The 25,678-nt window shown below is 52.0% G+C and overlaps 1 protein-coding gene across 1 annotated transcript in view; it reads right to left on the minus strand.

Moving 5' to 3' along the window:
• Window positions 1-25,678, minus strand: part of NTN1 (netrin 1) — a 182,099-nt gene that overhangs the window by 23,221 nt on the left and 133,200 nt on the right. The window lies entirely within an intron of this gene.

The raw sequence follows: 25,678 nt of genomic DNA on the forward strand, positions 1-25,678 counted from the left end.
TTTGATGCTTGACTCTGATAAATAAGAGCTATTAGATCAAACAGTGCTTTTGAAAAACCCAAAGATAACCACAAAACACCAGAGAAGAGAAGAAACAGGGTAGAGGCAACTGTGACAAATTCAAATCACAGAAGAGCCACTATCTCAAAGCAAAACAATGAATGTAAATGGATTCAACACCTCTATTGAAAAACTGGTTGTAAAATAGTAAATGACTGTTTGAGAGAGACAACGAAATAAAGCAAGTTTTTAAAAGCTTACAATTTTTAAAGAAGTTTTAAGTTTGTCACTAGGTGACAAAGAAGTTCAAAAGTAATAAAAAAAATTTGTGTGGAATAACGTTTTATTGAAACACGTTATGCAAAAAACTGTGAGAAAGACAAAAAGGAACAGACAGAAACACATAACCAGTAAAAGAATGCTAAATTAATTCCAAGGAGCTAAAATTACACAGGCCACATTTCCTGACCACAATGTAATAAATATTATTATTAAACAAAAGAGAATGAAAATAAATGAAGTGCATTCGATTCTAGAATTTAGAAAATAAGGAAAATAAAACCCAAAGAAAGCAGGAAGAAAGAATTAATAACAAGAGGAGTAGAAATTAATAAAGTAGGATACTGAAAAAAACTCAAAAGTTATAAATACATCCAAGAATTGATTCTCAGTAAAGCCCCCAAACCAACAAACACACACACACACACACACACACACAGAGACAAAACACTGTCATGTCTAACTATGAATGAAAGAGAGAAAACAGACCCATTAGGAACTAATGAGAAAGGGGTGTAACCACAATGTAAAGAAGATTTTATAAATTACAAGGCTATTGTATACAGCTTTAGACTGAAATCTTGGACATCTGAATGAAATGCATTCCTTCTGAGGGAAACATAAGGGACCAAAGTGAACTAAAGAGATATCAAATCTGAATAGATAAAGAATCTTTAAGCAATCTCTGGATCCAGATGGTTTCAGAGGCTGTGGCTCCATGTAAACACTGAAAGGATGTTTCATGCTATTTGATCTGGTTAGAAAACAGAAAAAGAAGGAACACTAATAGGATGAACCACATAAAAGTGCCTAAAATCGATCATTCTTCAACTTTAAAAGAAAAAAGCAGTTTCATATGGTCTGATCTTAAATAAGTGCTGGCATGAGCTTAGACACACACACACCCTGTGGACCAGTTGGTCAGCCTCACTGACTAATCGGATCCGATATTTTATGCCCCGAAGGCCCCCATCCTCCCTGGACCCAGGGCCCCCCGCAGAGGAGGAAGGGGTGAGCGGGAAGCTGGCCCTGCTCTCTCAGGAGACCCTGTGGGGCTAGAATTGAGGGTGCAGGTAATACCAGAAGGTCTGCTGGGGCCCCTGCACCAGGCTCACCCTCCATCTCACCCTCCTCCCCAACGAGAGGGGAGCTGCCAGGGACGGACGCTGGCACCGCCTGGCTGCCCACCTGGATGCACTCTGTCCCGGGGAGAGTGCAGAGACCCGAGGCCGCCATCTGCGACTCGCAGCAGGCCCATCCTGGCTGGCTGGCATCCTGGCTCCTCCTGGGAGCAGCCAGCCCTCCCTTTATTCCCCCCACCTGCTCCCCTGACCAACCCGAAGCCAAGAGCCGACCCCCCCGCAGGCCCGATCCCAGTGGCCAAGCCCCTCCCTCCTCTTCCTCCACCTTGGGTAGCTTGCCCTCTGCTCTGCCTCCTGTGCCCCAGGTGCCAAAAGTCCTGCTGGGCGGGCCTGCTCGGCCGATCGAGGCTCGGCTCCGAGCATATGGCAGGCGGGGCCCAGCGTCCCCCGGTCGGAGCCAGGGGCGCTGCATCTGGTGCCTCCCCTGGAGCAGGGCGGGGAGCTGGCCAGGGTCTCACTCCCAGCAGCACCCCAGCCTCTCTGCTTCTGGGCTGTTGGCTAGGGAAGGTGGGGCAGTGGGAATAAAGAACGAGGGACACCCAGCCACCGAGGTCCTTCCCAGGGCAGAGACCTGGAGGCTGGGGGAGTTTCAGATTCCGCTGGCTGGGCACAGGGGAGGGGGTCCTGGAACCCCTCACCCCAACCCTGCCGGGTGACGAGTTCAAGGGGGTGGCACCAGGAAGGACACCCAGCTGGCTCTGTCTGTTTTGGCTGGGCCACCCTGCCCACCAGCAGGTGACAGATGACAGGTGAGGCCACTCTGCCCAGAGAGTCCTGGCTTTCCCTGACCCAGATCCACAAAGCCACTTGGAACTCCTCAGGCCAGAGGCCAGCTTTCCGTGTGTGTCACTTTCACACACCGTCGGTCTCCGTGGGTTTCACGATGAGCACGTTAAAGATCGAGGAAGCACGCCCCACTAAGCCAACCCCCACCTCCTGGTCCTAGGCTGTAGGTGAAGGACCCACTCCCCCTGCTGAGACACCTTCTTAGAACCCCCATCATAAGCACTTTGCCCAGGAAAGAGCCGGGGTCCACAGGCAGCTCCCGAGTGCCCACGCGTCTCTCCAGGCCTGTGTTGGTCTCACCCGCCCCATCACCTCCCAGCCCTCCTTGCCTCCATGGCATGACATCCATTCAGCTCTGGGGCAGAAAGGCCAAGGTCACCCCAAATGAGGCAGCCCCAAGCAAGGACGGGCACGAGGTACCTTGTAAAACTTTTGGGAGCAAAGCCAAAAGTGTTTGCAACATAGAGAGCAAAGGGTGGGTGTCTTTAATATATAAAGAACTCTTCTGAATCAATAAGACAAGCACCCTAACATTCAAAGAAGACAAACAGGCAATTCACAAAAGAGGGAAGAAGGCGGACACGGAGATGTAACAATGCTCAACCTCAAATAAGCAAAGAAACACAACTTAAATCAACAGGAGGGACTTCCCTGGTGGTCCAGTGGCTAAGAGCAGCAGACCGGGTTCAATCCCTGGTCAGGGAACTAGATCCCACAAGCCGCAACTAAAGATCCCGCGTGCTGCAACTAAGACCCAGTGCAGCCAAATAAATATTTTTTAAAAAATCAACAGGGGGTCTTCCCTGGTGGCACAGTGGTTAAGAACATGTCTGCCAACGCAGGGGACATGGGTTCGATCCCTGCTCCAGGAAGATCCTACATGCCACGGAGCAACTAAGCCTGTGCACAACAACTACTGAGCCTGCGCTCTAGAGCCCGCGCGCCTCAACTACCGAAGCCACCGTGCCTAGAGCCCGTGCTCTGCAACAAGAGAAGCCACCGCAGTGAGAAGCCCACACACTGCAACCAAGAGTAGCCTCCGCTCGCCGCAACTAGAGAAAGCCCGTGCACAGCAACAAAGACCCAATGTAGCCAAAAATAAAAAGAAATAAAATAAGTAAATTTATTTTTAAAAATCAACAGGAATGTAGGGCTTTTGCCTGGGAACGTGTCAAAGCGCACACACACACACACACACACACACTCAGACAATGCAGTTGGGGTGCAAATCAATACCAACTTTCCTGAGTGCAATTGGCTTCGAAGGTCAAAACCCTGGAGAACACACACCCTTGCTGGAGCACCCCGACTTCTAGGAATTTATCACCCCTTCATCCACTGAAGTTTTGCTACAAGATTTCCACGTGGCTGGCTCTGGGAGGTGTGGGTGTACCCTGGGGCTCACCGAACAGTCAGGGTGGCTTTATAGCAGGAGGGGACATGTCAATGATACGAGTGTAACCACACCCACCAAAGAGTGACACTCACAGAATGAAGACACAGGCCAGCATGCACTGGTAGAGGATGGGGACCGGGGTGCAGGTGGAGGCCTCTTAGATGTGAAGGCCAGTCTGAGGAGGCGACATTTAGGAGGAAGCTCTGGGAAGCAGCCGGGGCAGGAACAAGCCGGGCAGGTGTGAGGAACCAACAGAAGAGGGGCCTGGAGCTGGGGGAGGGGAGGGGCGGCCAGAGATGAGGCTGCATGGTTCATGGGGGCCCCTGGGTTCTTCTCAACCATAGCACGGGTCTGAATTTTATTCTAGAAAAATATACTGTGCACCGAAATGTGGGGTGGAGGAAGTGTGGCTGGTTTTTATACTCTTGCTTTGTCTTCTCTGTATATTTAATTTTACTATAATGCGTATACCATTCTTGTATTAAAAGGAGGAAAACAGGGACTCCCCTGGCGGTCCAGTGGTTGAGACTCCGTGCTTCCACGGCAGGGGGCGCGGGTTCGATCCCTGGTCGGGGAACTAAGATCCCGCACGCCGTATGGCACAGCCAAAAAAAAAAAAAAAAACAGGAGAAAAACACTAAAAATATTCTGAGGCAAGTCTCTTCTTCAGTGAGGATGGGGATTGAATGGGACTCCCATAATGAGATGACGTTCCTACTCAGTGAGGTGACATTTGCATTCCTAATCCATGGGGCTCCTGCTCCTAGAAAGGGCTACATCTTCCTAGGAGGTGTGTGTGTGTGTGTGTGTGTGTGTGTGTGTGTGTGTGTGTTTTTACATCCTCTCCCAATTCCACAAACATTAATACCAAGGGACAAAGGAAGAGTGAGTGATCAGCGAACTGTGTGTGGGAAAACTCCCCGAGGAGGTAACACAGCACTGAGACCTAAACAGTGCAAGCAAGGCAGGGCAAGAAGATCTGTGGGAAGAGGGGTCCCGGCAGGAAGAACAGCCTGTGCAAAGGCCCTGAGGCAGGATCGAGCCTGGCAGAGTCCAGGGCTGAATGCAGGCCAGGGAGCCTCGCACAGAGTTGAGGTTGGGGAGGAGCAGAAACAAAAACGCACACCAGCCAGATGGGCCAGGATAAGGTTTGGAGTCTGTTTCAATGTAATGCAAAGCCACCCGAGGGTTCTAGCCAGGCCTGGGTCACCCCCAGGGAAGCCCTGTCCTTTCTTTCTGCTCCTCCCCAGTACGGCCACCTTCACTCAGAGCTTCCCACATGGCTCGCCTTGCCGTGCCAGCCGGGGCGGAGGCAAGTTCCTGCAGGACGGCATGCTGTCGCAGCCCACCAAGGGCCCCCTCTCCCACCCCCTTTCTCCTAAAGAGCCCCCACTGTGATAGCTCCACCACCATCAGGCCTGGGTCTGACAGATCTGCTGAGGCCACCCCAGTACCCATCTTTCTTCTTCCCCAAGTAGCAAACCCCAGTGTTTCCTACTTCAAATCTTCTTCAAAGACTCGCCCCTGCAGCTCACACGGTCACATCCCTCACTTCTTGCCCCGAGGGTGTGAGCCGAAGTCGCCTGCGAAGGGCTCCAGGGAAAGCAGTTGTGTCCTGTAAAAAGGGATCCCATCACCCGCGCTCTGATCTGCGGCCCTTAACCATTCCAAGCCTCAGTTTCCCCATCAGTAACATGGGGTAGTGATGCCGATAATAACTGTCCTGCCCCTTCATAGGAGTCAGGAGGAAATAACCTTGGTGCGGTGAGACAGGTAAGGGATGCTGGGGGTGGTCTCTCAAGGAGATGACCTTTCAGCTGGAACCTGAAGGATAAGAAGGGGCTGCCAACAGGGTATGCTAGGCTCCAGGCGGCCTCAGAGGCCCCGGCTCGGTGACCGCAAAGAGGGGGTGAATGACGGCGGAGCAGTGGGAAAGTTGGGGCCTCGTGAGGAGAGGAGGAGAGCTCAGACCCGAGGCGGACTGACCCGGCTCTGGTCCTCGGCAGAATCTATAAAGCTGACCGAGATATGGGCGACGGAGCCCTGTCTCCCAACAGGAGGAGCACGTCTGCCTCCAAGACCCCTTCTTGGGCTATACTACGGACCCAGAGCCGGGCAGAGGGAGAAGGCGCCCGGATGGAGAGGGTCTCGGGGCCCAAAGCTAGCACCTTGTTTTTGCCCGAGGCCCACAGTCTGGGGACATTTACTCCATTCTCTGTAACGTCTTCTCCTCCATGTGAGTGCAAGTGAGTAAGCCCTATTATGCGCAGAGGATCTGGAAAGAACGAGACCTGGCCCCACAGAGGCTGGAGAAGCCAGAGGCTCCGCAGGGGGCCACTCACAGGTTCAGCCACCACGCCTTGGCCGTGAGCACCGGTCCCCTCGGTAAACACTTCCTTGGACCCCACTCCTGGGTCATCTCCCTGTGTGGCCTTCCTCTAGGCCCGCAAGCACAGCGGGGCACCCTCTACCCTCTCAGAACCCAGGCCATGGTCCAGAGTTATCCGTCTGCCTCCTCACCCAGTGGGAAATCGGACCTTGGTCCCAGCACCTGGCGCAGGACGCGTCGCCACTGAACACTCAAGGAACACACTGGAACGTAAACTCTGGGTCCCCCCGTGGCCAAAAACATAGTGTAAAACAAGCCCTGTGAGATACCAAGACCGCTCAGACAGACCTACAAACCAGGCTCCCCAAACTAAAGACACAGCATCCCTCATGATTATCCTGGTGACACCCGTGAGAAAGCCTGGGTAAAGTGCTCAGGCATCTTTTCAATCTGCTAAGCTCTTTGACAAGAAAGAGGGCATGATTTGGGCTGGAGAGGGTTTGAGTGGTACCAGAAATCAGGATGCCTCTGTGGGGACTCGCAGCTGACACCTGGAAGCAGCATCCCGACCTCTGGATGTGCGGGCTTTTCTAAAGGTCTTTGCCTGCTTGCGTTGGGGTGTGGAGTGTCCATGGGACAGACTGCCTCCCCCTGGACCCTGGGATACAATCTGGTACACTGGTGGGAATGGCCTATCTCAAAACATGGATGGGAACACGGATGGGCTTCAGGGCTGTGGGATGGGGGAGCAGTTGGCAGGTAGGCTACAGAGGAACTCAAAACACTGGCTTCTCGACTCTTAAGCTGTGTGTCCTCGGGCTTGTGACTGCACATCTCTGAACCTCAGATTCCTCATTTATTAAATGGGGAAAGAACGTGTAATCCTTTGACGTTCTAGTGAGATGAAGCCTGACGAACTAAAAAATGTCAGCTGTCATTATTTTTCCTATAATTCAGGAGCCATGACAAGAAAACCAATCTCACTATATTCCTGGCATACCGATTTTTTTTAAAAATTGTTTTTTAATTTCTCACTCGATGTATTGCATGTACCAACTGATGGCTGGCTGTTCCCAAAAGCAAACTCGTCTTTAGGGGATCTGGTTTCCTTCCTAGCACCTTGTCACAGTGCAGTTTTACATTTTTTCAGCACTGTTTGTTTATTGTCTGCTTCCCTCCCTGACGACAAGGGCCACTGCCCTGTCCACTGCTCTCCCCAGGGCCCAGGACACTTACAAGCTCTCAATACATATTTGTCGAATAAAAGGGGGACAAAGCTGCCCCCCACCGTGTGGCAAAGTGACCCAAGGCCCCAACAATTCCCGCACCCCTCCCCCAGTCCAAGGGCGGAAGACCCCAGGCCCAGAGGAGCAAATCTGTGTAAACAACGGGAAAGCAAAGGCCTGAAGCAGGATTCAGAAGGGTGGAAAAAGAATTTTGGAAAATGCTGCGAAACACAGAAAGCCGCAGCTTGGCGAGAACGGCTCCTCGCCTGGGGAGGACAGCAGGAGCCGGCAAACCTTCCCTCTCCAGGGATGTTTGCAGGGCTTTGGTGTTTTGTTTGGACTTTAATAACAGAGATTCGAAATCTGCTTCCTTATTATGAAAATACATTTGCAGACTGAACATCCCGGGCCTGGGATTCTGAGGGCAGCCCTTGCTGGAGAAGCCAGGGATGCTGAGCTGGGTGGGGAGGGCCCTGTAGGAAGGAGCAGCCTCGTCCCAGGCCACTGCCTTGGAAGCCGCTCCTCCTTCTGTCCTGCCTGGAGCACCGGGACCCCCAAAGGGCATGGGCTGTGGAGCGGGGCGTGGAACAGGCAGGCTGGGCTGGGCGTTCAAGAGGGGGACCCGCAAGCCGGGCTTTTTCCCCTCCCGCAGCCGGTGAAAGCGGTCGACCCACCCAAGCTCCCTCCCTACCGGCCAGGGCTGCCTGCAGCCTGTTTGGGGGTGGGGTGGCCGGGCTGGGGAGGTCGGGGGGCTGCACCGGCCACGTGAGGACAGCAGCTTCTCTTCCCCACTTGGAACAAGACGGTGCCAGGAGTCCCCAGCACGCTCTTTCTTCTTGCTGAACAAGATGGATTGGAAAACAAATTGGCTCAAATAAAGCATGTAATTAGATTAAAGCCTCTTGCCCAGAGCCTTGGGGACTGCAAAAGCCCTCCCGACTGGGGGCGGGAGACCTCGGCTGGCTCAACCAGTGCCTGGCCATCCAGAATCTTCTCTTGACCCTCAGCTGCCCATCCTCAGTCCTTCCCAGCTGGGGTAAACTACGCCGAGGGAATTCATTCTGCCCTGGAGATGGTCCCAGGCCCTGCTCTGCCACCAACTCCACAGGCCTTGGGGTCCCCCTCTCCCCTGCCTGTAGATCCTGCCTCAGCCTCAGAGGGCGGGTGTGTCCAATCCATGAGCTCCCACTGGAGCTCAGCATGAACAGCTGGAACAGTGATGTATAAACCTGGGCAGCTCCAGCCAAAGCACTTTCCACCCACGACCCCATTTGAGCTGCACAATGACCGGTAAGGAGGCCGGGTAGGTAGCATTAGGACCGCCATTTCCATCACACACGTGAGAAAACAGGACCACAATGTTCAGTGTCCCAGGTCATGGCCACCGGGGACGCTTTCCCTATCACCACTGGTCCCACTTCTTAGCCTCTCTGTTCCTCAGCCGTCTGATGTGAGAACTGAAGAGGCAAATCCAGTATCCTCTTTACTTCACGGACATCTATGCTGAGTGTGGAAATGCTTCCAGACGGTAAAACCCTACCTACCTGGAGGTCCCTTGTCTGTTTCTTTCAGTTCTCTGGGATACAGGTGAGAAGCAGGAAGGAAGAGGTTAGAAGTAGCCAAGTATCTATCACAAAGGAAATCCCTTTAGATCTTCATTCACAGCTTAATTATCTTTTATTTATAGACACTGATAACAAATGTCATTATCACCATTCCCAGAACATAGTACACTGGGACCTGTATTTAGGTGGGGGGACCTTCTGGTGAGCTACCCATTGGCAGGAAGAAGGAATGGCTAGCAGAGAGCAAGGAAGAGGCAGAAAACTATGAAACTGTGAAAAACAGATGTAGAATACCTAAGGACCATTTTGAAGAGAGGCCAACAGTCCTAAACCGGCTGAAAAAGCTTGTTTACAGTATAATCCCTTTTTTGCAATGGCTGCATCACCCTGAGGAGCTGAATCACATTCAATGTGCATTACTTAACATGGCAGCAAAGCTGGCAGTACACTCGGGAAAGACTGCCATCCAAAATGGTTAAAAGTTACGTGGCATTGTAACAAGCTATGGCATCTGAAAACCGTATTTATGGGGGCCACTCATTCCACAAAAATGCAAGAACCACTGCGGATACGGAGACCCTCCCTGTCAAGTCCAGACTCCCTACCCTCTCAAGTGGAGAACGAAGGTACCACGTTGGCTTTGGGGAAGGAAAGAATTCTGGATATACTTCGGGTCACCATAGCGCCCGTGTCCCCCAGGGAAGGGGCTGGAGTCTTCACGTTCCAGGCAGAGCCACTGCTGTCCTCCCCAAGAGCCACTGCAGGGCCTAGAGGATGACGGTCACCAAAAGGCCCGTGGACTTCACCCCTGCCCTGCCCTGCCCTCCCCACCTGGACATGTCTAGGTTTTAACAAGACAGCCAAGGTCATCTTTTATACCAGGCTTCTGTTTCTTACTCATCTCTTCTGTCTGCAGGAGCCCCCCAGACACGAGGTTCCCAGCCAGAGCTCCAAATCTGTCTCACCATTTTACAGGGCACCCTCTGAGACTGTACTGCCCGAACTCGCACCTATCGTCCACAGACCAAAGGGTACTGGAGCCAGAGAAGGGTGTGTCTCAGGGGCTCGAGCCAGGCAGTGACTCCCACACATCCCCCCAGGGCTGCCCTGACCCGCCACTGGGAAGTTCACACCGGGAGAAGCTTCCCGTACAATTCTGGTGGTCAACGGACTAACCAGCTCTCACCTGCAGGCGAGGCCATATTTGTGGGAGGCACCCCTCAGCTGTGTTCCCGGCCCCCGCAAGCACCAGCTCCTGGTAGAAGCTGGGAAACAGCTACCTGGGCCCTGGGACAAGTTAACTCAGAACCTTCTAATCTCATGTGCCTCCACCCTTGGACGTCAGGCTTTACCGTAGCCCTGAGGTCCCAACCACCCCCTTCCTTCTCTCCCCACTGCAATGTGCACGTTGAAACCCTGAGCCACATAACAAGTTCCAACATCTTTTGTCAAAGACCCACACGCTTGCAGGAGGTGAAGCCTGTAAAGCCTGGTGGAGAACACAGGTAGAGGTTTCTGCTTGCTAGGAGATGCGCTGCCCCACTGGAGGAGGGATATCTGACTGGGACAGATGGGGACAGGGTCCCCATCTCTATGAGGGAAAGACATGGAAACCACACCCTCATCAGAGCCAGAGGAATACAGCCCCTGGCCATTTTCCAAGATGCAAGCTCTGCCAGGTGAGATGGACCTTCCAGAGGTTTTGCTTGAGGACCCCAAACTTCTAGCTATGTCGCTGGTTCTCCTTATCTGCTCTCGGTGCCATTAGGAAACAGCAGCCCATCCGGAGGGCTGACGAGCTGCCTGGGACTTGAGGCTTTGAATGGGTACGGAACAGACCCAGCAGGCTCTTAGCAAAGCCTGACATTGGGGGGCCTGGAGACAGCCACGGGGGTATCTGCTGACACAGGCACACTTGGCTCTGCTCTAATAGGTAACCGTCTGACTTAGAATCATCTATTCGGGCATCTTTCTCACCTAGTAAACCGTGGTCCCTTGAACTCAGGACTTCACGTTCTATCATCTCTGGAACCCCAGCCCCCAAACCAGGCCCTCAGTCAATGTGCATCTGACGAATGAATGAAAATGTATAAACGGACAAGTGCACAAATCCTCATGTCGGAATTCCCAAGGAACGCTAGGAGTTGGGGGTGGGGTGGGAGACTCAAAACCGCTCCCAAGCCTGGCTGAACAAGAAATCCCCATTTTCAGGCTGTAGCCCGGATGAGGCCAAGGGAAGGATTTATTGAGCACGGGATCAGTATTTCATAAACCCTTCCAAACTGCAGAAAAGGCTGCACCTGCCTCCATCAGTCTGCGGCCGCTAATCCGCTGTAACAGCTCTGTGCCCTCCTTTCTGTCTCCCGCCCGGAGGGCGGGGTTAGCCTGTGTATCCGCCTTTAATAAGCTGAAGCCACTGGGGCGCTGCATTCACTGCTCTCTGCCCCCACAGGGCCGGCCCCACGGGGTCTCCTTGTCGGCTCTCCGAGTGAACAGGGGATTTTGTGTTCGGCAGGGGAAACAAAGCTGTCCCAACGGGGATCCAGTTGGCTATGGATACGCTTCTCCAGCAAGAGCCAGCAGTGGTCACAGCCTGGAGCTGCCGTCGGCGCTGAAGGGTGATTCAGTGGCACGGGGGAAGGAGGCGAAGCTGGGCTTCCTGGGAAAGTCATGAAAGAGAGGGAAGCTGGTGGCCCTGCAGTGTCCACCCCACTGGCTGATTCAGTGGCACGGGGGAAGGAGGCGAAGCTGGGCTTCCTGGGAAAGTCATGAAAGAGAGGGAAGCTGGTGGCCCTGCAGTGTCCACCCCACTGGCTGGTTGGCCGGTGAGCCCAGCTGGTTAGGCCAGTGCCGATGAGGTCACGCCTCTGCTGAGTTCCCTGGATGGGCTACAACCCAACCTGGGCAGCTGTCGGGCAGGATGGCCACCCCCCGGCCAAGGCTGCGCTAAACGGCTTCCTACATAGAGAAAAGGCCCTCAAAGCTCACCATCACTTTCTGGTGCCACTTAACTGTGGCACCATGATGACAGGTGTTTCTGATGCCAGTTAACTGTGGCACCATGATGACAGGTGGCCACAGACACCCCGAAGTCAGCAGAGTGAACAAAAGGCCTATGGCGAAGACTGTATATAGTTTCCAAACCCCATTTTAGTTTCCTCCTGGGCTTCGAGACTACTTACTCAGCACCCCTTGTGTGAGGTGTGGCCATGTGACCGAGCCCGGCCACGGGACGTGGGTAGAAGCGATGCAGACGCTTTCAGTCCTGCCCGGAAAAGGGCTCCCATAGGCACTCTCTTTCCAAACCAATGACTCCAAGGCCCCAGGGGATGGCGGAGCCACATGACTGAAGGAGCCCAGGCCCCTACTCACTGCCTGGAAGGGAACCACCCAGCCAGGAACACCTGCGATGGACTGTCGGGATGCTTCTTACAGCACGAAGCCTACGCTGACCAATACAGCATTGGTGAGAAGTAAAGAGAGTTTGACTTCGGACAGCAGCAGCGGCGTGTACGTGGCAGAGGAGAGAGATAACAGGAGAGATCACAATACTGTCTTTACTGAGTGACTGGCTTGGCGTCAGAGGGAGGACATGCGCCCCAGAGAAAAACCACCAGGCCTTTCCACAGCACAGGGCTGTTGGGGAGTGAACAGAACAGAAATCCACAGGGGGTTCCCAAATCCCAGTAAAACTTGCCTTCCCCCCGAATAACTTACCAAGTACAGCAGACGTGGTGGGTGCCTGGCCCAGAGCCCCTTTCCTGGACCAGTATAGCCACCTAGAGCTGCTGTGGGAGGTGGCGGCCACCAGCTCACACTTGCACTTCCTCTGAAGGCCTGCCCCTGGCTCATGGAAACTGCTCTGCTTGGAAACATCCACACGCCCCATCCCAGCGGGCAGTCCACAGCCAATGGCCAGCTACGTGGGCAGGCACCCAGCCCTTTTGCTTGTAAGCAGGGCAACTTCTTTGGGGTGATTCACTGTCTAGACCGCCCATGGAAACAGGCTGAGGCCAGACTTGTGAACCCACACATTTTCCTAGCTTCTTCCCCTGCCCTGCCCACCTCACCCCCTTACTAGTTTCTCCTGAGAACATCCTCTCAATAAATCATGTCACAAGAATCCCTGTCTTGGGGCCCCTGACAACCCAAATGAACGGCTGGCACTGCACCTCTTCCCCCATCCACAGCAGTACCTTTGCCACAAAGAGGGGGAAGGACAGGGATGAAGTTCAGACCCAAGACAATCCTAGATTATCGGGCCTAAGAGTAGATCGCCACCTTCTCCGAGGTCTCTCCATCTGGTGAAGATGTCCTCGCCTGCAGGGAGATTTTAGATGCTGAAGTACAACTTTCCAACCCTGGGACTGAAGGAGGTGACCTCACGGGACAGAAGGAAAGCCAGGAAACTAAGGCTGTGTCCCACCTGCTGGGGGAGCGGGTAGGATGGCAATGAGTGGAAATCTAACCCAGCCTGGCTTGGAGGAAATTTTAAAGCAGCTTTCACTAAATCTGCTGCCCCAAACACTTAGGAATTTCTCACCTCTCTTCAGCAAGAGGAATCTTTTCCAAGTCCCCATGTCTGATTTCTCTCCACAGCTTACCGCTTGGAAGGATGCTGGCTTGAGGCACTATGGTCCACGGAAACTTGGGAGATGGGAGACCTGGGTCCTCACCTAGGTTCTGCCATCAACCCACTGTGTGTGACCTCGGCCACGTCGCTCTCCTCTGGGCCTCAGTCTTCCCATCTGTCAAATGTGGAGGCCAGATCGGATGAGCTATCTCTAGGTTTCCTACTGGTATCAAGAGACAAAATTCCACTCCCAGGAGGCCTTTCAGGAGAAACACTGAGAAATGTGTAACCACCTGCTCTCTGGGAAGAAAAAGCCTTGATTCGTAGCTTGTGCCAATTTCCAAGGTGTAAATATTCCCAGCGTGGCCAATTTCAAACCGCCAGCAGGATGCCCTGAGCACAGAGCCGGGAACAGATACCGACAGTCAGCTCTTGGGAGCAGGTGTGCGCCAGCCCCAGCGCACCACCGATTTTCAGATACCTCTTAGCACAGAACAAATTCGTTTCAGACCCCAATTCATTTCCCATCTCTGCAAACGAAACAGCTCTCTCCTTTCCTCGATCCTACAACACACTTTACTCTTGAGCAGAGCCCACAAAACAGTGCAAATCACACTGGCCATCATCTTCCCTGGGGAGAAGCTGACCTCTCCCATGGAAGGAACTGGAAGGGGGCAGTGCCCCACTGCGCCTCCCCAGATGCAGATCCACTGCTCTAACTGAGATAAAGCCCTGCCCTGGGAGAAAAGGACACAAGGCCCCTGATCTGTGTGGTCACACCTCAGGGCAGAGTGGGCCTAGTTTCATAGGCCACACCCATAGCTTTAGGAGCAGCAAGAGAGTCCTGCTTGACAGGAGGTAGGTTCGGGGGTAGGGACAGTCTGTGCTACCTATCAGACGGTAGGGGGCAGCTGGTAGCCTCGTCCACCTCAAGGCCACGTTGGTCCTTCCAACACTGAAGGTCCATGTCCACAGCAGGGAGGACGCCTGCATAGTGGGCAGACAACATGCCCCACCCATCCTCCTCTTCGCCTTCCCTCCCCTGGGTCTGGACACCATTCCTGGTCCAAATCCCTCAGGGTCCCCTCAACACAGCCCTGAAAGAGCCCCCAAGGCAACCACCCGGGTTCTATGACCAGAAGGCCCCGCGATCACAGTCTCCCAACCAGCCTTCCAACTAGCTGGGACTTGGAAATACTGAGTGGGAAGGGGCCGAATAGATCATTAGCCCAACACCTTCATTTCATTGAGAAGACTGAGCCCAAAGCTATCAAGCGGCCTGCAGGACACTTTAACTGGGTCACTGGGGTGGGGGGAGGGTCATGAAAAACTCAAAATCCCTGCTCTTAACGATGGCATTTAACATTGTTGCCAGTATCACTTGCCATGGACGGAACTGTGTCCCACCAACATTCCCATGTTGAAGTCCTAACCCCCAAAGTGATGGTGTTTGGAGGTGGAGCCTTTGAGGGGTAATTAAGGTTCTATGAGGTCATGGGGGTGGCGGCCATGAGGATGGAATAAGGGCCCTTATAAGAAGAGACACCAGGGCTTCCCTGGTGGTGCAGTGGTTGGAAGTCCAGGTTTGTGCCCCGGACCGGGAGGATCCCACATGCCACGGAGTGGCTGGGCCCGTGAGCCATGGCTGCTGAGCCTGAGCGTCCGGAGCCTGTGCTCCGCAACGGGAGAGGCCACAACAGTGAGAGGCCCGCTTACCGCAGAAAAAAAAAAAAAAAATGAAAGAAAGAAGAGACACTAGAGAGCTCTCTCCCCGCCAGGTGAGGACACAGTAAGAAGTCGACAGTCTGCAAGCCAGAAGAGGCTCCTTGTCAAAACCCAACCATGCTGGCACCCCGATCTTGGACTTAACACACTCCAGAACTTTAAGAAAATAAATTTCTGTTGTTTAAGCCACCATTCTACGGTCTTTTGTTACGGCAGCCCAAGTGGACTAATGCATTACTGCTATTATTATCAAGTCTGGAGTAGTTTTAAATCCGGCAGCGTATTTAATAAATCAAAGGGACCACCTCTGGGGTTGGGGGTGGCGGTATTAACTAACTTCAGTGGCATCTGAGGTTCTGCAGGGGCCGAGCCCAACAGCAATCCAGAGAGGGGACGGACTGTGACGCCTGCACAGCGCCCAGCCCACGACCTGGACAGGAATCCCAAGGGAGGTTCCGGGCACGGCTTTGGGCAGGGGGGCCACCCTGCAGGGTGGGGATGGGGTCTCGGCGTCCACCCTGCCTCAGCCTAGCTCTGCAGCCTGCGCGCCCCCAACCCCCAGCCTCTGCAGTCAGGGACCCTGTGACGTCCTCGTGACACAGGGCGGGTCCTGGGGATTCCAATCCTCTCACTGACACCTGTCACTTGCCCCATTCCCATCTGCCATCCCCCTTGAGTCCCCGGTGGGAAGAGCTCCCAGAAGGGCTAAATATTCCTCCCCCAGGCTTCTCTGGCCTCCCAGCTCATCCCTTTATCCTCCTCCAAGGCTGGTGGCAGCTCCACCTGCAAAAGCCCAGCCACAGGGGAACAATGCGGGTCCTGAAACCCCCCATGCAAATGGCTTCCTTTGTGCTCCCCGGGGGAGGCCCCCAGTGGCTCTCTCCCAGCCCTGCTCACCCCAGCCTGACCTCTGCCCTGGCCCTTTGTGCAAGCCCCAAAGAGGGGAGGGAAGGGAAGGGGGAGGGGGGAGGAGATGGGGCAAGTGAGGGAATAAGGAAGGCGGTGGGGAAGAGAGACAGAGACAAAGGCAGAGGGAAGACCCAGAGATAGAGAGACACTCTTGAAAATCAGAGCGAGACAGGCAGACAGACTGACAGACAGAGGGAGAAACTGGTTCACGCAGGCTGCCCAGAGCAGGGTCTCCTGGCTGAGGGGATGGAAAGAGTACGCCGTACCATGTGAAACTGCCATTTCTGTGGGTCACAAATGGTCGAATAAAAGGACAATTCCCTTTGGTCCAACCTAACACACACGGATCAGTCTGGTCTCCAGCCAGGGCGGGTGGAGTGCGCAGGTCCCGCTCGAGAGAAGAGCCCCCATGTGCCCTGGCTCAGCCTCTGGTTCCTTTCCCGGAGGGTTCTGGGGAACTGGGCTTGATGTCAGGAAATCCGGGCTTAACAACCAGAGGCTGTTTTGCCCCCAGAGCACATCTGATGAATGCAACCGTCTGGAGGACAGGCCAAGAATGCCGTGCCACACCAGAAACACAGAAGACAGCTCCACAACCGAGAATTCTCCAGCCCCGCCGGCACCTAAGTCACAGCTGACCGGCTTTTAGCTCCAGCACCCTCTGCTTCCCACGGAGGGACGTGGCAAGGATTTATGATGGTGACTGGCTCTCTTATCCCCTCTGCTGTGGACGTGCCCCTTCCTTGGGGACACTCCCCTAAAGGAGGCCCAGAGCTCTCACCCCACCCCCAGCCCCAAAGCCCAAAGTTCAGGCCTGACGTGGCCATGCCTTTTCCTTTAGACCACGAACAATGACGATAGGTAACACCTGGGTAACACTTTTCATCCCACACATCACTCCACGTGCGTTCTAGCCTCAGAAGCAGCCCAAGCCTCCCCACCACGAGGACTCTGATGCGCTTCTAAATATAATACTTTGTGTAGCTCACGACTGCATAAGTTTTAATAATTAAACCATTGAGTAGACCAGCTGTAAAAGACATTTGGGGGACGACCAAGAAAGTTGGAAGGTGGACTGGGCATTAGATGATATTAAAGAATTTCTGTTAGTTTTGTTAGGTGTAATAATGCTGTTGAGAAGATGTAAGAAATGCTCTTCTTTTTCAGAAGAGGAATTCTGAAATATTTATGGGTGAAACGTCAATACATCTAAGCTTTTCCTGGAAGATATTTCAGCAAAAAAAAAAAATCGTTGAAGTAAATGGGACACGATGTTAAATCGAAGTGATACGAATGTGGAGAAAGGACCAGGCAAACACTTGGCTACACGTGAGCACCGCACTTCCTGTGATCAGGCAGGAAACGTTAGCTGACTTCAGAAAACTTCACTTTCTAAGCCCTCAGCCGCATCTACTTCAATACGATGCATAACTAATAAACGAGTGGGTCCAATGCAGCAGTAGCATCCTGCCTTAATACTTTTGGAGAGAGCACATGGATGTCATCCTGTAAAAATACACCAGGGTTTCTCAACCTCGGCACTACTATTAGCATTTGGGGCTGGATAATTCACCGCCACGGGGGCTGCCCTGTGCGATGCAGGATGTTTAACAGCGTCCCTGGCCTCAACCCACTAGATGCCAGTAGCACCCTCCCCCTAGCTGTGACAACCAGAAGTATCTCCAGTAATGTCCAAATGTCCCATGTGGGCAAAGCAGCCCCAGGCTGAGAACTACCGGCATATAAGAGCACAATGAAATAGTTTCTTTGAAATGCTCTGTAAGCCAGTCTTTTCACCAAAGCTGACCCTCCGTGTGTAATTAGATGTATAATCTGCTTCGGAAATATACTGTATCTTTTCATTTCATATTCAAAAATTCTCCTACAACATTATTATATGGATATCCCATAAGTGAGTCACTAAAACGCTACTGAGAGAAATTTGGTCGTTTCCCTCTTTTGTTATTATGAACAATGCTGCAATAAGCTACCTCGGAGCAAAGTCCTGCGACACATCACTATTCCCTTAGGCTAAATTCCTAGAAGTGAAAGGATGAGGCTAAAGATACATTTTGATACGTGATGCTAAATCACCCTTCATAAACTTGGCACCACGTTGCCCTCCCATCACCAGAGCAGGTGAATGCCTGTTTCCCTAACCCTTTCAACACTGGGAATTACTTTTTGTTTTCTAAACAGTGTCGATTTAATAAGGTTTTTAAAATGGTATTCTTGTTAATATTATTTCTGTATTACTAGTAAGTGTAATACTTCAGATGCTTATTGCCATTTGTACAAATTCTCTGAATTTCTAGTTCATTTTCTCAGCTCAGTTTTGTATTAGGATCTCTCTTTCAGTGAATTGTAAAAGTTATTTATGGAGGATATTAATCTCTGGTCATCCATGTTAAAAATTTATATTTTTCAGCATTTAGTTTGCCTTATGTTGCCTATAGAGATTTTTGAGGTTTAGACGTTTTCTATTTTTATCTAGTTAAAATCTTTCCCTTTATGATTTCTTGCTTTTGTATCCTATGTAGAAAGCCTTCTTCACCCCACGATTACACTGATACTGACATGCTTTATTCTAGAACTTTTAAGAATTCATTTTTAAATTTTTTTAATTATTATTTTTTGGCCACACCCCACAGCATGTGGGATCTTAGCTCCCCAACCAGATATTGAACCCATGCCCCCTGCATCAGAAGCGCGGAGTCTTAACCACTGGACCACCAGGGAAGTCCCAAGAATTCATTTTAAAGATACGTTTCATACATTGGGATTTATGAGTTCACAGCATGAAGGAGAAATTTATTATTATTTTAAAATAAATAGCCATTTTCCCAGCACCGTTTACCGATGGACTCATCCCTTTTCTCACGGATTTATGATCACAACTTTATCATACACAAGTTCTTATGTTTATATTTGAGTCTATTTCTGGACCTTCTACTCAGCTTTCCTGATTTCTCTATTCCTACGCCAGGATCACACTAACGTAAATATCCTGTTTGTTACAATATTTAAAAAATCTGTTAGGGCAAGTCACCCTTCATCACTCTTCTTCTTAAAAACATTCTTGGCTATTAAAAATCACATCCTATCCAATTGAGATTTTTTGAGTAGAATTATGCTAAACTTACAGATTTCAGGGAGCATTGACATTTTACAATTCTGAATCTTGCCCTCCCGGAACATGGTAAGATCTTTAGTGTCCCTTGGGAAAGTTTTACCCTTTAAAAAAAAAATACCGTCTGTACTTTTATTGCTACGTCTATTCCTGTGTAGTTGATACTTTTGTTGCTGTTCTAATTGGGAGTTTGTTTCCATTATCATTAAAAAACGGACACTCATCGAACACTTAACTGCAGGCCAGTATCGCATTCTATGCTCTTCACTTGCTGGGACATGGTTCTGTACTTACTGATACACACGAGAAGTTACTGACCTTTGTATGTTAATTCTGTAAAGGTCTCCCTGCAGAATTCTCTCACCAGTTTTCAGCTGATTCTCTACAGGCACATGTTATGACACAAGGCTCTGAGGAACGCACAGAGGCCCTTCCCACCTCTACCCACCACCTGTTTTCAGGTATAAGCTGATCCGTGTGCCCGTCTCCCTCGGCTGCCTTGTGACCAAAGGGACGGGTCACTGCTAACTGCTTCTCCCAAGCCCAGACCCTGTGGCCTCAGCCACGCCAGCGCCCCTAGCCAACCACCATCCTTCCCAAGGGCCACTTTAACGGGCACCTGTGGAAGACAGTGGCTTTTAACTGGCTGTACCTCCATCTCTACCTTGGTTTCAGGTCCCCTGCGGACACACAAGTTTGTCTTCTCTCTTGGTAGGATGTTACCACAGAGTCAGGTGTGTGTGTGTGTGTATACACTTAAGTGTGTGTATATAATATATATATATTTATATATTTTTAAATTACTCTAAATTGACCAAGTAGCATGACTACTGAGAGGCAGAATGATGATGGGGAGGTTAATGTCACTAGCGGACTCTGAGGCCAGGAGACCTTGGCTGGAATCCCAGCTCACTGACCTCTCTGTGCCTCAGTTTCTCCTATGTAAAATGGGGTAACAGCAGTATCTATCTTTACTCATGGGTCTGGTCCAAACACTTCCTGGGATAATACTTATCTGACAGCCATTTACTCATACAGCTGATCCCGGACAGCCCTACATCCTGTGTCACACCATCTTTTGAAAACCAATCAGCACTCAGTCAATTAATAGACCTCCTTCTTACAAGTGGCACGAGCTGCTTACAAGTGTTATGGTCGGTGATCCTAGCTCCCCCACAATGGACGCACAGGTCCCTTTCTCCTATACCAGGAGTACCAATGGCTCCCTTACCTGGGGCCCAGGGAACCACACCCTCCTCAGATGACTCTAAAAGCATGCAGGCTGTGAGGTCAGACCTTTTCAACGTAACACTAGGCAACACAGCCACTGCCATACGTCTGGAAGGCAACAGAGGGCGTCTGCCATTCCCCCATGTTGGCTGAACTATTTCTGCTTGGAGATGAAGTGGAGAGGTACTAAGTGGGCCCCCAGTCTCAAAAGTCTCCCAGGAAGCAAGAGGTCAGGAAGGCAAGCATGTCCCCCACGGCTGCCCGAGCCCCAGCGCCCTGTCCCCAGGGCTCCTGCTCTCCACCCAGTCCACCCCAAACCAACCAGATTCCCTGCACCCTTGCACTCTGACCTCAAAAACTCAACTTTTAAAAAACTGTAGTAAGGGGCTTCCCTGGTATCGCAGTGGTTGAGAGTCCGCCTGCCGATGCAGGGGACACGGGTTTGTGCCCCGGTCTGGGAAGATCCCACATGCCACGGAGCGGCTGGGCCCGTGAGCCATGGCCGCTGAGCCTGCGCGTCTGGAGCCTGTGCTCCGCGGCAGGAGAGGCCACAACAGTGAGACGCCCACGTACCGCAAAAAAAAAAAAAAAAAAAAAAAATTGTAGTAAGACACACATAAAATTTACGATTTTTAAATGTACAATTCAGTGGCATTAAGTATATTCGCAATGTTACCCATCACCACTCTCTAGTTTCAGAATTTTCTGTCACCCCAAAAGGAAAGCCTGTACCCATCAGACAGTCACTCCCCATCCCTCCCGCCTCCCGGTCCTGGGCAACCACTAATCTTTCTGTCTCTGGATTTGCTTATTCTGGGCATTTCATATAAATGGAATCATACGCTGTGTGGCCTTTTGTGTCTGGCTTCTTTCAATTAGCATAATATTTTCAAGGTTCATCCAAGTTATAGCATGTGTCAGTACTTATTCCTTTTTATGGCTGCCTGATATTCCATCGTCTGGATATACCGCATGGAGTTTATCCATCCTGCCACCATCCATTCTGTCCCAAAGGTAGACACTGGGCTGTTTCCACCTTTTGGCTATTGTGAAGTCAAGCCCTTTAGTTGATTTCCAGTCTTTAACAGGGTCTTACAGTCTGTGAGGCCACCTTCTGCCTTGGGCAGCCCCACCTGTTCCCAATCAAGTTCTTCTCACAAGCCCTCCCTCTGGCTGACTGTCTACACCTGTCCTCATGCAAACCCACATCCCTGGTGAGGAGCTATGAGACTTCAGCTCAGCTCAACCCTTCCATACACTGCAGTGTTTGTATTTTCCATGGCGTTCCATTGCTTTAAAAAAATTTTTTTTTATTTCTTTCTGGCTTCATTGAGTCTTCATTGCTGTGTGCGGGCTTTTCTCTAGCTGCAGCGAGCAGGGGCTACTCTTTGTTGTGGTGCACAGGCTTCTCACTGCAGTGGCTTCCCTTGTTGCGGAGCACGGGCTCTAGGCACACGGGCTTCAGTAGCTGTGGCTCGCGGGCTCTAGAGCGCAGGCTCAGTAGTTGCGGTGCACGGGCTTAGTTGCTCCGCGGCATGTGGGATCTTCCCCGGCTAGGGCTCAAACCCGCGTCTCCTGCACTGGCAGGCGGCTGTACCACTGCGCCACCAGAGAAGTCCCTCCATTGCTTTTCTTTTTTTTTTTTTTTTTTTTTTTTTTTTGCGGTACGCGGGCCTCTCACTGTTGTGGCCTCTCCCGTTGCGGAGCACAGGCTCAGCAGCCATGGCTCACGGGCCCAGCCGCTCCGCGGCATGTGGGATCCTCCCGGACCGGGGCACAAACCCGCGTCCCCTGCATCGGCAGGCGGACTCTCAACCACTGTGCCACCAGGGAAGCCCCCTCCATTGCTTTTTTACTGAGCACTTAGGATAAGCCCGCCACTGAACCAAAGGCTTTACCCAGAGCATCTCATTTAATCCCCACGACAACCGTACACAACAGGGTTATCATGACCCCGGTTCACAGGGGAGGAAACAAGATCAAGCAGAACTCCCAGTTCACTGCCCTTCCCCCCCCACCGCCCGAACACTCGGCCAGTAGTGCGTTCAACTCTTATCAGCTCGTTTCCTCTACTCACCCAACCTACCCCCTACCCCGGAAAACCAAAGCCTAAAACGAGAACAATCCAAGCTTATCCAGCGGCAGGTCTATAAAAACCCAATAGTCTTCCATGAAACAAATGGAGGTGCTGCGAGGCCACCAGAGGTGACATCTCTCAGCCCACTCCCACCCCACACCTGGGAGCACCTGAGGCGGGGCAGCTCCCGTAGGTTCAGCCGCCAGGCTCCCCCGAACGGCTGCCGGGGGGCCTCAGAAGCCACCCCCACCCCCCGCCGGACCACTGGAGCAGCTGGCAAAGGGCACCACTCGGGACCCCAAAGGGGGTGAGTGCAACTGGGCCAGAGGGTGGCCCCCAGACCCAGGTAGGTGGGGGCGGAGGAGGGGAGCCGGTTGTTCGCTCTCGTACCTGCATCCCGGGTCCAGCTTTCACTCGGACGACAGCTGTGCCCCTTCCAGCCCAGGAGGCCAGCGAAAGTCAATGGCTTTCTGGCCCCGCCCAGAGGCGGCCCTTCCTCCCTCAGGCGTCTCCGGGGGAGGCTCACGTGGGCTCTCACGTGGGAGCCGTTTACACCAGGGAAAGCAGCAAATGCTATACATCAGGCCCCGCCCCAGCCAGGTGTTAACTGTTTACTGCGTGCCTCTGCTCATGAGGACCCGCAAGGCCCTTGGAAGAAGCTGGTCAGCAGAGTGGGGAGGGGTGCAAGCAGGCATTTACAAGGAAGGAGAAAGCTTATTAGCAGAAGTTCAATCCTCCCAGGAGAGGCAGGGCGGGGAGGGCCCTGGACCGTTGGTCCCACCCCGTCATCTTTCAAGGAAGCAGAAGAGAGAAGTCTTTGCTCTGTCCAAGGCCTCACAGCCAGGGGAGAATCAACCCCAGATCTCCCGGCTCCAAGATGGTACTGCTGCTAAACCAAGGGGTCCCCACAAACCAAACAATATGCCCCCCACAAACCAAACTCCGACAGCTACCTCGGAGTTGGTGCAGGGGAAGGGAAGGCAGGTGGTGTTAGGTCTCTACAACCACAAGTAGATAGGTTTAGAGTCGGTTTGCCCCATCTCCCTCCTGGCCCCAAGGTTCCTCGCCTCCCTGCCCCAAGACCGGGTACCAGCCAGCTTAGTGAGCAGGTGGACAGCATTCCCGGAGTGAGCTGGCCCTTCAAGGGGATGGGTTCAGGGTGAGGTTATGTCCATCAGCTTTCAGGACAAATTCTTGGCTTATTAATTCTCCTCTGTTCCGCAGGCAAAAGTAAACAAGCTTTTCTCAGGCAGCCCAGCACGGAGGCCTTCCCTATTCAAACACTGCAAGAATCGACAGGCTTGGAAGTACTGAGCTCCCAGGCCCCACTTCCCAGGGGGGCCCCTGGCCTCCTGCCCACAACGTCCCTCCTGCTGAGATGAGGAGAGCAGGGCCTCTCTGTGGTGGCAGACCCCGGAGTCCCAGCGCCCGTAGTCTAGACCTGGCCCGAGTTCTCCAGAAAAAGCATCACAGATCCTGACCATTCGGAGACCCAGAGAAGGTCACAAAGGGTCCGGCCAAGGACACAGCATCCCAGCAAGCATCACACCTGCTCGCTTAGCCCCTCTGTGGAGAAAGCACTTTGTTAAAGGGTGTTCATTTACTGTTTGCATCCATTTAAACCATGTTTTTAAACGTCCAGAAAGAAGAAAGGAAATAAACAGCGACAAAATCAAAAGGAGTCAGAAAAGTTAACTGAGAGTTGATAAACACTCTTCAAAGGAAAATGCTACAAGTGTTTGTTAGTTGCCCAGGAATCTTTTGTCTGGTTGAGTGGAGATCGTTGCATGTTTTATACCAGCTTCTTGTGGTGTGTACAGAAATCTCATGAGTTGTTTTTTGCTTCTCCTGTCTTGTTTCCATTTGCCCATTTCTAATGTGGAATGAAAAAGCCAAAACCACTGCAAGAAACATAAAGACAAGATTGCAAGGACCAGAAAGATGGGAGGTGAGAGAGAGAGAGAGAGAGAGAGAGAGAGAGAGAGAGAGAGAGAGAGGGTGAAGATATGCCTTGTCCTTGGATGAGCTGTGTTCTCAGCCCCGGTGAGTTCTGATGGGACTCATGTCACAGCAAGGAAGCAAGAATCGCGACTGCATTAACTGGAAGTGTCTTCTCGCTTCAAAACTGCTCTACCCGAGAGCTGAACTAACTGGGCTGTTCCTTTTATTATGTTTTTACCAAAGAGCTTCCTCATCCTGCCTCCCAGGCACCCGTCATGCTGCTTCCTTCATCCCCTTCCCAGCACTGTTTCTCCTGTAAGTGTCCCCCGGGGCTCAACCAAAGGTGACAGAAGACTCTGCCCAACAACCCAAGACCAAAATATCTTTGGTTTTCCCCAGTGTAGCCTCCAGCACTCCCTGAAATTTTCTGTCCTCTCCTCTTTGAGGGCTGTTTGGTGATGGTGCACATCCAAGTTCTGAATCCGTTTTCTCTCAAGTTCCCAGCGCATGGCCAATATTCAAAAAAAATCCAGTCTATTCTAATGTATACAGGTGGGGGCTTCCCTGGCGGTCCAGTGGCTTAAGACTCTGCACTTCCACTGCAGGGGGTGCAGGTTCGATCCCTGGTCAGGGAACTAAGATCCTGCAGGCTGTGCCACGTAGCCAAAAATTTTTTAAATTTAAAAACTAAAGTATTCAGGTGACCACATGGGTGCACAGACCTCCCCAACAGGTGGATCTGGGGAGGAGCAAAGGAGTTCCCAGAGCTGACACTGATGTCCCTGCAGGGCCCCACTGTCTCCATTCCTGCCCCCCATTCCCACTCCCAAGTACCAGTACACAAAAGCCCCATGGGACCGCAGGCCCAGGGCGCTGGGTACAGCATGGCCTGCTCTCCTGGTGCCCCCTCCAGCCAGGCTCCGAGCCCTCTCTGTACCCAAAGCCAGGACTGGGTGACCCTTCTTGTACCAAGGACTGGTGACGTCCACGGACGTCACAGCGACATTTTTACTTTCTCACAGTAATGTTTTTAAATGCAGAAATAAAATCCATAGGACTACAAAGGAAACTAATCAATACTGAAATACACTTAACCCAAATCTTTCCAAAACCCCAGATTTAGGGTACAGTTACGTAATGTATGTGTTTCTTTATTAATGATTATAAGTCAGGACCTAGCAGCAGGTCTGGTAACCTCCGTCATTCTGAAGCAATTTAGTGAGCGTAAATACTCTTCCATGATAGCTGCACCGACTCTAACGTGATGTGGAAACGGCTGGGACTTCTGCTGGTGGCCAAATCACTGATGTTGCTGGCCTGGCTATGGTTTGTGGCCCATCTTTGCAATAAAGGAAATTCTTTTTTTTTTA

This window comes from Delphinapterus leucas, chromosome 19, assembly GCF_059928025.1.
Source record: "Delphinapterus leucas isolate spDelLeu-1000000601 "Yukka" chromosome 19, BTC_Dleu_Yukka2, whole genome shotgun sequence".
NCBI classification, from domain to species: Eukaryota; Metazoa; Chordata; class Mammalia; order Artiodactyla; family Monodontidae; genus Delphinapterus; species Delphinapterus leucas.